Source organism: Hypomesus transpacificus, chromosome 14 (assembly GCF_021917145.1).
Source record: "Hypomesus transpacificus isolate Combined female chromosome 14, fHypTra1, whole genome shotgun sequence".
Taxonomy (NCBI): domain Eukaryota; kingdom Metazoa; phylum Chordata; class Actinopteri; order Osmeriformes; family Osmeridae; genus Hypomesus; species Hypomesus transpacificus.
The window spans coordinates 8,701,140-8,711,724 of record NC_061073.1 but is presented as its reverse complement, the minus strand read 5'-3'; the positions used below and the strand labels follow the sequence as shown (position 1 = coordinate 8,711,724).

At 38.4% G+C, this 10,585-nt stretch overlaps 1 long non-coding RNA gene across 1 annotated transcript; it reads left to right on the top strand.

Annotated features, from left to right (window-relative positions):
• Positions 1 to 941: 941 nt before the first annotated feature.
• Positions 942 to 7,411, top strand: LOC124476553. Its single transcript, XR_006957048.1, has 3 exons — positions 942 to 2,237; positions 5,824 to 5,901; positions 7,011 to 7,411. It is a non-coding gene; the product is annotated as an uncharacterized LOC124476553 (long non-coding RNA).
• The last annotated feature ends 3,174 nt before the right edge of the window (positions 7,412 to 10,585 follow it).

Below are 10,585 nucleotides of genomic sequence, written 5' to 3'. Positions count from 1 at the left end.
CGGTGAAGAGGTTTGTGTGTCCTAATGAACCTGGGGGCTGTGTTGTCTGGAGCCTGGTGCTCCTGGTAGGGTCTCCCAAGACAAAGTGGTCTCAGGTGAGGGGCCAGACTAAGAATGGTTCAAAACAACAAAGGACGACATAGTAAACCAAGAGAGGAGTCAACCTGCTCGGAGCCCTAGTCTGGAGCCAAAACAATAAACTCTTTCTTTCCAAAAAATGAAACAATTGGTTATATGTACATATATCAGATGGACTTCAAGCTATACTTTCTCTTTTTATCCTACTATGCACTAATTATTATTTCTGTTTCAGATAACACATTTCGACCTTCGCCGTTGAGTGGGCAAACTAGAACCTAAAGATTTTCCAGGAGCTTGCTTGATCGCCTTTTTGCTAGGGGTCAGGGAATAATTTTCCAGTCTCGCCTTTATTGGCTCAAATTGGCTGACTGGTTTTTCGATTCCCTCTGGAAAAGCAGTTTTTAATTATATAAAATAAAAACAATTGTTTTAAATACTGAACTACTGTGTCTTTTGTACATGTATCCTGTGATTTAGAGGCCTGTGCAATTTACTCAGCTAGCATACAGTACGATATGGGTAAACCATGTTCATGAAATAAGTTACTAGCGTTAGATGAAAGCCTGCCAGACAACAATAATCGTGCATTGCAATCCATTTGGACCGAAGACTTCTGCAGTATTTAGTATAAGGTAAAATCCGACTACACTAAATAACGCTACGTAACATGGCCACTAGTTAGTAACAGCTAGGTTAGCTAGGTTAGTTGAATTACACTCTAGCTAGTTGAATTACACTATTACGAGCTAGCTAGTTTAGCAAACACATCACCTCGTAAAGTACAACAGTTAATACTTTCATCTCAATATCATGCAAAATATATGTGTTGTAACTTCAGTTGAACAAACACTTCACTTACCAGAAAAACGTCGCCATGAAAGGTAAACATGGTCCCACGAGGCGGATGAAATGCATCAAGGAGGAGGGGGGTGGGGGGTGGTCGTAATATTCTAAACAACCAATGGGTTGTTGCCTGGTCAAAGCTACGGGGTCCAACAGGTTCAACTCAAAATGCGAATAGAGAAATGCTTAAATTGTACAGCAATTCGACATTAATGCGTCATAATCAATTTCTGGAACGTTAAAATTGATCCAAAATCACGCGCATTAAAAACTCACCCTGGGGGACCAGTCAAACAATTTAGAACGTACGTGTGAAAGGGTTTTAAAGGTAAGCAGGATGACAAATTTTCTGACTGAACATTTTTGTACATAGTACATCCTATAGGCCTACACTTCTTGCTCGCTTGCAGCTAGTACAGATAGTTTTCACTGTAAAAAAAACAGAACAGAAAAGCATGGTGTAATGTAAAATTATTACCATATATGAACATTCAGTTGCTACAACGAGATGACAAACTGTTCAGTCACTATCTGCTTTCATTAGTTGAAAACTGTAGTAGACACATTAAACTTTGATTACTATTCCTCCACAAAATAAATAAAAATAAAAAAACATTTTGTTTCTATCAAGGCAGAGGAGTTTTTGCTTAAGAATTCACACCCAAAGTTGATTTTGTGGTTGAATATAGAGGGAAATTGATGACAAACAGGAAGCTGATATATGTGCTAAGCAATACAAGGAGGTTGAAAAGGTTTTTGTGTTTGACTTCAAATGGAATGGAAAAATGTGGTGGTAAGTACACTTGATTTAGATCTAGCTGACTTATATGCAACATTTGAATACAACGCAGAATGGCCATGGAGAACACAGGTGAGGAGGTTTTTTTTAATACTAAATTCTAATTGGTTTAATTAATTGTACCTCACACTAATAATAATCACATGTACCTTCATTTTAACACTAGAAGCACTGAGCAGTAGTAAATTGATCCCAGTACGAAAAAAAGTATCTTTGCAATCTTATGAAATTTCAGGACCCTGCTTTCTTGACTTTCCTTAAAAATCAGTTTTGCCACCTAGTAATTTGAAATGTTCTAAATCACACTAGGAAAAGCTAGTTAGAGGTTATTTTACTCTTGTTTCTATTGCTGCCAGCTGCGAATTCAGCATTAGTTTAATTTTATCCAGGTCATTTAATATGCATGTAACATGAATACCAATGTCTGTTGTCCTGCTTTCAGCTCATCAATAGTGATCAGACACACAGTGAAACCTGTGGTGGCGCAGATGTTTGTTTGTCTTCTAGATGTGAGGTAAGAGTGAATGAATTGCTAGGTATTACACAATCAACTGAATGGGGGGTACTATGGGTTACCCCAAACAGGGTTTGGATTTTGTAATGGCAGCAAATGTTCATTACAATGACTGAACATGCTGTGGGGATGTCTTCGCAGTCCTGACGAGAGTGATATTTGAAAGTCTTGGGCTAGTTATATATCACGTTGACATCATAGCTTAAATTTTTACTGTGTTATTTGTAGGGGTGCACCGATCCGATACTAAGATCGGATATCAGCCCCAATATTGACAGAATAGCTGGATCGGGGATCGGAAAATGTAGCCGATCCACTGGCCGATCCATGCAACCTTTAGATGCTTGAGTTCTAAATATTTCCGACGGTGCCCACAGCAAGCATAATACTCGAAACAATGCTACTAACATGCTAGTGTTACCTGTTAGCCTTCTCATTAGTACATGTTGAAGCCATACAGCGTTTGTCGCATAGTTTTTGTTGATCGGAAAATATTCCGTTGGAATTTTCAAAATCGCATATGCAACGTTACGCTGTGAGACCCGCATTCGAACAATCGCACATGTGCAACGCTACTCGTTCTACACTGTAGATTCTACAATAATAGAGTCGTTGAGCTGTAGGAAATTGGCGTGCTCCTAGCATTGGGCTTTTGGATGTGCTTGATTTAATTGGTATTATTGTACTTTAAAGTACTACCACCACCCCTCAAAACATTTACTTTGCAGACATTGCAAACAGCTGACGAACTAGTTGGCATTGCAAACGTGAAATATCTCCACACAGCCAACTCTTTGGCTCACTCCATGTTGCTTTTAAGTTTCTGTCCACTGGTTGGACATGAGCTGTACACTGCTCGGTGCAAAAACTTCCATGGTTTACACACCAGCGACTACAAATAAATAAGAATTCAAATATTTTTACAAACATTGTTTACAATGTTTGGTTGCTGTTTGTTTACTATTGTATGTTTGACCAATACACTATTTTGTTTCTACTGCTACATTTAATTTATTTTAATAGGCCCTACATTTGATTATATTCCATTTTTGCATTTTGAATGCACAATCGTTTTTTAAATAACAAATAAATAAGAATGCAGTAGATTACACCTGTTATTTTGTCTTAGTTAGGAAAGTCTGGTGCCTCTTTTCCACATGGTGGAAGGAAGGTATAAGGTGGGAGGTATACAGTTTATTATGAATTCAACAACGGTAACGGATCGGTATCGGGTATCGACAGATACACAAAGCCCAGAAATCGGTATCGGGACTGAAAAAGTCGGATCGGTGCATCCCTAATTATTTGTATCAAGGTCGTTAATACGAATTTTATATTAATATCATGTAGATGTAAGGTAAGAAACTAAGTGCTAAGATGGCAAGGCATCTAGAAAGTGCACACAAAAATACCATGGATGTGGCTAAAGCCATAAGCCTTCCAAAGGGTTGCGAAGAAAGAAAGAAACAGCTAGATTATATCCGCAACAAGGGAAACTACGCTCACAATGCGGGTGTTATGGAGTCAGGAAAGGGGGAGCTAGTTCCATTTAAATGACCAAGCAAAGAATCAAATGGAAAGGACTTCATGCACTGCATTTACTGCCAAGGACTTTTTACAAGAAAGGTCCTGTGGCGGCATTTGCGTCGTTGTACACTTAAACCTGTTTCAGACAAACCCAAACCAGGGAAGAACCGTGTTCAGTCCATGTGTGCATACACAGGGCCAGTGCCTTCACACATAAGTAAACAACTTGGAGAGTTATCAGTGCCATGACTACTAACACAGTCATGGATATAATAAAAAATGACCCAGTCATTATTGAAGTTGGGCAGCACTTGTTAAACAAAGGTGGGACGTCAGCCAGGAATCAACAGATTGTACGAGAGAAGATGCGAGAAATGGGAAGGCTGCTTCAGAAGGCCAGGAATGTCACCACCTTGAAAACAATGAAGGACCTCATAAATCCAAAGAAATACATGGAGACAATCAAAGCTGTCCAGGTTACATGTGGGTATGACAGTGAAACATACGCATTCTTTACTCCATCACTAGCAAATAAACTTGGGCATTCTCTGGTTAAAGTAAGCAAACGCTTAAAAGCTCAGAGTTTAATCTCAAATGACAAAGATCTTGTTAGGGATGCTAGTGAGTTTCAAGACGTCCATAAGAAAAAGTGGAATGAGATGATTTCTATCGACTGCCTGAGAAGACCCTGCAACTCGCCAAGATCAGCAAACTTCTCATGGCTCTAGAGCAAGGAAGATGAGCTGAGTTTCATGGCAAAAACGTGGATGAAATTGTGATAGATCCAGACGGTGGGTTGTTGTTAGGCTTTTTTAATAGATTTTTCGGTGTTGTAGGGCTGTTTTGGCAGCCCCTTTGTCACTGGTCACCCAGACACTCGTCTGGGACAGTTACATGAATGCTAAAATGACAATCACACCTTAATGACACACCTCTGGAGAGGTGGTCTCAACAGTTGAAGAGGAAGATGGACAGAGGAAGACTCTGAAATTATCATTAAAAGTTGTGTTCTTGAAAATAAGGTTCTAAACAGCTTTTAATGTCATGTTTGATATGCTTTTGTATCTTACTTTATGTATTACATGCTAGTAATAATTGTAATACTGTAACATGTACATGTACAGGGTTTACAGAGTTTGTGCCTACAGCAGACCAACATGTGTTTAACATATTCCCCTGTCTTGCAAGGGAACCACTTGGTCTACTGTAGCCTTGATTAATGATCCAATTTGAATTTGTATGCGATTAGACTACTTTTCAGTCATGTGACCGGTGTCCCCACTTTAGTCAGGTTTGGGTGTATATAGGAAGAAGTGTTACCAATCACTTCGAGTTTTGTTTACGATACAGCTCCGGTGCGTTAGGCGCCTAGTCTTCATTGTGACATACCTTTGTTAACCAATGCTCTGAAGGTATGTTTTGTATTTGATGATATTTCATTATCATTGTATTGATTATCTTACTATTTAGATAATAAACTATTATTGTGCATTTTGACGTTACTTGTTCTCTTTGAAACGTATCTATCAGGCTACGGCGGTGAAAACTTAGATCTAGTCTGGTTGATGCGGCTAACTGATTATAAACATAGACTTTTGAGTAGGTTTTAACTTAAGGCCTCTGAGTCACTTACAGTGGATCTCCACGCTCCGAAGGAATTTACCGGGGCCTCTGAGTGATCGATTACATATCCTACTAGGTCGACTATGGTTAAATCTATATTAAAGTAGAGATAAATGACTGTTTAGTGAACACGCATACTTTAGGGTCGGTGCTCTGATCAAGCAGACGATTTTTACCTACGTCAGAGTTTCATGTCATTAACTGTTTAGCGCTCGAGGTTACAGGTAACGCACTTGTGCACGTGTCTTAAAATTGGAGTCAGATATTAACGAGTCAATTATCTCCCTGAGAATCTAACCTAAGGTGAATTGTGGTTCCCAAGCCAGGGACGAACACCAAGTGTCTCTGGCCTTTCGATTCACCGACTACAGTGTCTACCGTCTGTTACTTTTGGTTTGATCACATCGATAAGCTGTATTTTGTATGACTTCAACAGAAAAAGTTCATGCCAGTGAGGAGGAGGATAATCACTCAGACAGCATACAGCAGGGAAACTGTTCATCTGCAGTTGATGGTATGTATTGTCAGTAAGTTACTGTCAAAGAAAGTAAAATACTATTATTTTTGATTGTTTTGACATCCAGTGTCTTGTAAGGGACAGTGCATGTTGTCATTACAGTGTGTTTTCATATAGTGCATATCATTGGGGGCATACGGTCTTACTGATTGGGAATGGAAATCTACTGTGATGTAAACGATCTAACAGTCAAAGATGTACTTAATTCAAACAACCCCCATGACAGTCTTACTGTCAAAATGGGTCTAATTGTTAGGTTCAACACTGAGTCGGTTGGTTCTTTGTGATGGCAGCCTGTTGAACATGTCATGCTAATCATCATTATCAACTTGCATAGTAATTAGTGCATTAACTATTTTAGTTGATAATGATGATTAGTAATACAAGTTCAACAGACTGCCATCACAAAGAGCCAACCGACTCAGTGTTTAACAGTTGGGGGATTCTTTTTGATAGACCTATCAGCAAAGGAGACACTTCCTACAACTGAGAGGGATGAAAGGCCCCCACCTCCCAAGAAACGCAAACCACAATCAGATGATCTGATACCATCAGAAGTCAGTGCTGGCCTCTGTTTTGTATGTCAGTAATAATTGTCTATTCATTTTTGAAGATGTACTGTAGTTAACAGTGTATGAATTAAACTAATGGTCAAACTAATTGCCAAATGTTGTAATAGCAGCCACATAGGAATAATGAAGAAAGAAGAACACCTTTTGAATCATTGACCACGTTACATCCATTTGTGATTTTGTCACAAATTCCATCAGTTACCATTGTCTGTCAAGCCAAAATTTGCTGCTGGCAGAGTGATTGATTAATTGATAACACGACCATGGCTGGAATTTGTTTTCTGTACAGTACGTTATACTCTGCAGTACAAATACATACGTGGACAACACCAAACAATCCACAAATCATGACACACAATACAGGGATACAGTCAACATGTCATTTCAGAAACATGACGGACATTGTAAAGTGTAAATATTTGTATTGTAGATGCTGGGATTCACGGTATGATGATATAAAAATCAGAATTGGATTTCCACCACACACTCTTTTAATGCTTTCAGATACTAATGTGTTTGTCTGCCCACTTCTAGGAAAAGCTTCCCAGAAGAAGACACCCTGGCAGCAGACAGAGGCGCAGGCGGTGGAAAGGAACATGAATAGGTTTATCACATCTTGTATTTTACCATCTAAGAGTGAGTGTGAGAACTGTTTAAGGGCTGAACCAGAAGACCTCAAGAACCGTGTCTGGCAAAACCTGAAGTTTTATGTTTACAACCGCATTACAGCCTACAAGAGAAAATGGCAACGTAAATAGCGTAGTGGTATGGCAGCAATGTATTGCATGTATGTACAACCTTTTAAAAAATCAGTTGAATTGTGATATGTATTGAAGTTACTTTGTTTGACAAGTGTTTAAACCAGTGGTTCTCAGTCCTGGTCTTCGGGCCCCCTTCGCCTGCATGTTTTAGACATTTCCCTGTTCCAACACACCTGGTTCAAATGAATGGGAGGCATCATTTGAATCAGGTGCGTTGGAACAGGGAAACGTCTAAAACATGCAGGCGAGGGGGCCCCGAAGACCAGGATTGAGAACCACTGGTTTAAGTGATAATTAAACGCAACACAAAAAATCAGTTGACATTTTATGTTTTTGGCTTGCAGGGGCTTACTTGGCTTTTGTGAATTTGAGATTCTGCCTCAAAAAGAAATAATTCATTCAGATATGTGTAATGTGACATATACATGGAAAGAAAAGGAAGGACATCCTGAATAAAATTTAACAATCTGAAGTTACTTTGTTTGACTAGTGTTTAAGGGATGATCCAGTGGCTCAAATACTTTGACTGGGACTACTTAACCTGAGATTAGTTTATAACTACATTTTGACCAAAACAAATGGAAATTATAGGTTTATTGCAATGTTAATGGAATTGTCATGTCTTAAAATTCAATTAATTAAGTGTAGTTTTATTATTATGGTACTAGTGTCAGGAGATTTAGTTGTAAGACGATTAACAGTTTTGACTGGTAATAATGGGTGACAAATAGATTGTGAATAATAGTGTAAAGTAGAAGAATTAAGATTGGACTTGTGTGGCAAATATGGGTTGGGTTAGGGTTAGTATATAATAATTATTCACTTATCTTTCAATCCTCGTACTTGGGGATAGCCGTTTACTACTTTAGCCTCAGAGTTATTAACGCATCATGTTGACTCAAACTGATATTTCTTTCAAACCAAGGAATATTTGTAGAACATAAAATCTGCTTTGTTGTGAAGATAACTACATGCACAGTGCTTAGCAATTGTGTGATGCTTTGTCTCATGTTACATCTACATAATTCATAAACAACTAAGCTGTTTCAATATCTACATTTTCATTGATTTAAGTTGCGCTCTTCCCTACATGGTGTTAGGGATAGACCGGGATGTGAAGGGGAGTGCAATGGGGCTGGATTATTCAGTAAGTGATTATCTCAAAACAGGTTGAGTGACATAACATTTGATTTAATATAATGAAGCATAAAGTTTGTAGCCACAATGATAGTCATCCCAGGAATACAACAGACACAGCCTGACCAAAGTACTGGAGGGGTGGAGACGGACAACAGCTAGCATTTTGTCAAATCAAAGAATAAAAATTACCCGCTAAACTCTACTGACTGAACGTCACTGTTATTCCAAGGTTTATGGTTGGGATAGAGCAAATAGTTTATACTGGAGTGCAATTATCCACACATGATCCATCAAATGCCAGTGACTTATTCAGCATATTCATTCAAACTCAAGGCTAAATCCTGAAACATAGACCAGTCTCTCTCCACACTTCTCTTCTGTACATGTCAGTTGCAGTTTTGTACTTAAAATGTGTATTATTTCATTATAGTAATGGGTCCCCATTAATCAAATGAGTATTTGTGTTAATTATGCAAATGATATGTACATTTGGTCTCCGTCAGCCATGTTCACTTGATTTTTTTGAAGTCCCCATGAAGCATGGCCGGATCTGAGATTGTCACCTACTTGAGAAATTCAGAGATTTTAACACGTGTATAGGCTTACTAGGCTATGGTTAGTTTACCTGATTTTTCTCATACCTCTAGTACCTTTAGAAAGGGTAGTCCCCACAAGTGATGTTCAAAAAAATGGTCCCCATCAGACACAAAAACCTGTGTGTGTGTGTGTGTGTGTGTGTGTTTGTCTTGTGATGTGTGCGTGTACTTTCCTATTCATCCTTAAACTCAATAACCTACAGCCTTACAAACATACCCCTTTACACAACCAATCCCCTTTACCAGCCAGACTAGTAGATTTCAGTTAAACACTCACTGGTCCCACAGGAAAAACTCACACAGGTGATCCAGTCAGGTAACCCATTTGTTGGGGGCGTGAGTTGTGAGTTAAAATGTGACCATGTGTTTGTGTTTACATTTCCTGTTCAACCTGTGCAGAAAGGTTAGCATCCTGCTGGACTGACAGCTATATATATATATAGCAGTTTGACAGCAGTCCAGCTAAAAAGAGCTTTCTCTCACACACATCCTCATCTCCTGGGACTACTCTTCCACTCAACATGAGTTAACATTGTACGTAAGACAGAAGAATACTGTACTTTTAGGTAGGGTAGGGTTTTGTGTGTCTGTGCAAAACCTCTAGTGAACTTGGAGAACCCCACATTTAATCATTTAAATTAAAGAGTTTGAAAAAAAATACATAAATGTTACAGAAAACACTAGAAATTACTATTTTACTGCCCTGCTGTAATAAGAACAGACTCCATGGGAAACTTGCTGCCAAATACTGACAAACACACACACACACACACACACACACACACAGAGACGTTCCTGGCTTTGAGATGGACTGTATATCTTCTGGTTTCATCGAATGAGTCAACAGCTTATATCATCCCTCACTTGGGAAAGGGGTAAATTGATTTGCTGGTTTCTAATGTGAATGATTTAATGGGTTTATTGTTTTATAGACTATTATCTTGGACTGTGATGATATAAGACCACCTTGATGTGGTCCTACACGGGAAGGACAATCATTTTCCGATCTGATGCTTAGCTTATTCACTTAATCAACTTTCAGAATGACAAGACAGGCATTGTATAATAGGCAGTGGATAATATCATACTGGTTTGAGAATGTCTATTGTGGTTTTATGTAAACTATTACTGTAACATTGGGACTCCAGTTCTAAGTGTGTATGGGTTGCACAAGAGCAGTAGCAATCTTTACTTCATAAGTTAACAATGAGCAAAGTAATTAGATATCCCTAAACAATAAACTATACGTCCAATATTTTTTTTTGTCATTGTATTTATTTATTCTTGTGAGATTTTTCATTTATTCATTTCATTTTATTATTGTTACTATTGTCACCACTGCTATAACTACTACTACAACAACTACTACTACTACTACTACTACTACTACTGCTATTACTATTACTACCACTACCATTACTACTACTACTACTACACAACGTCTGTTAAAGTTCTTCACAGAGCTTCTTTTCTTGAAGGTTCCTCAAAGCACCATAAGAGGTTCCTTTATAGTTTCAATTTGAAGAACCTCCAAAGGTTCCTAAAGGATCTTGTTTTAACAGTGTAGGAATGCTTGTTGAAAGTTGATGATGATGGAAAGTCTCTCTTATCA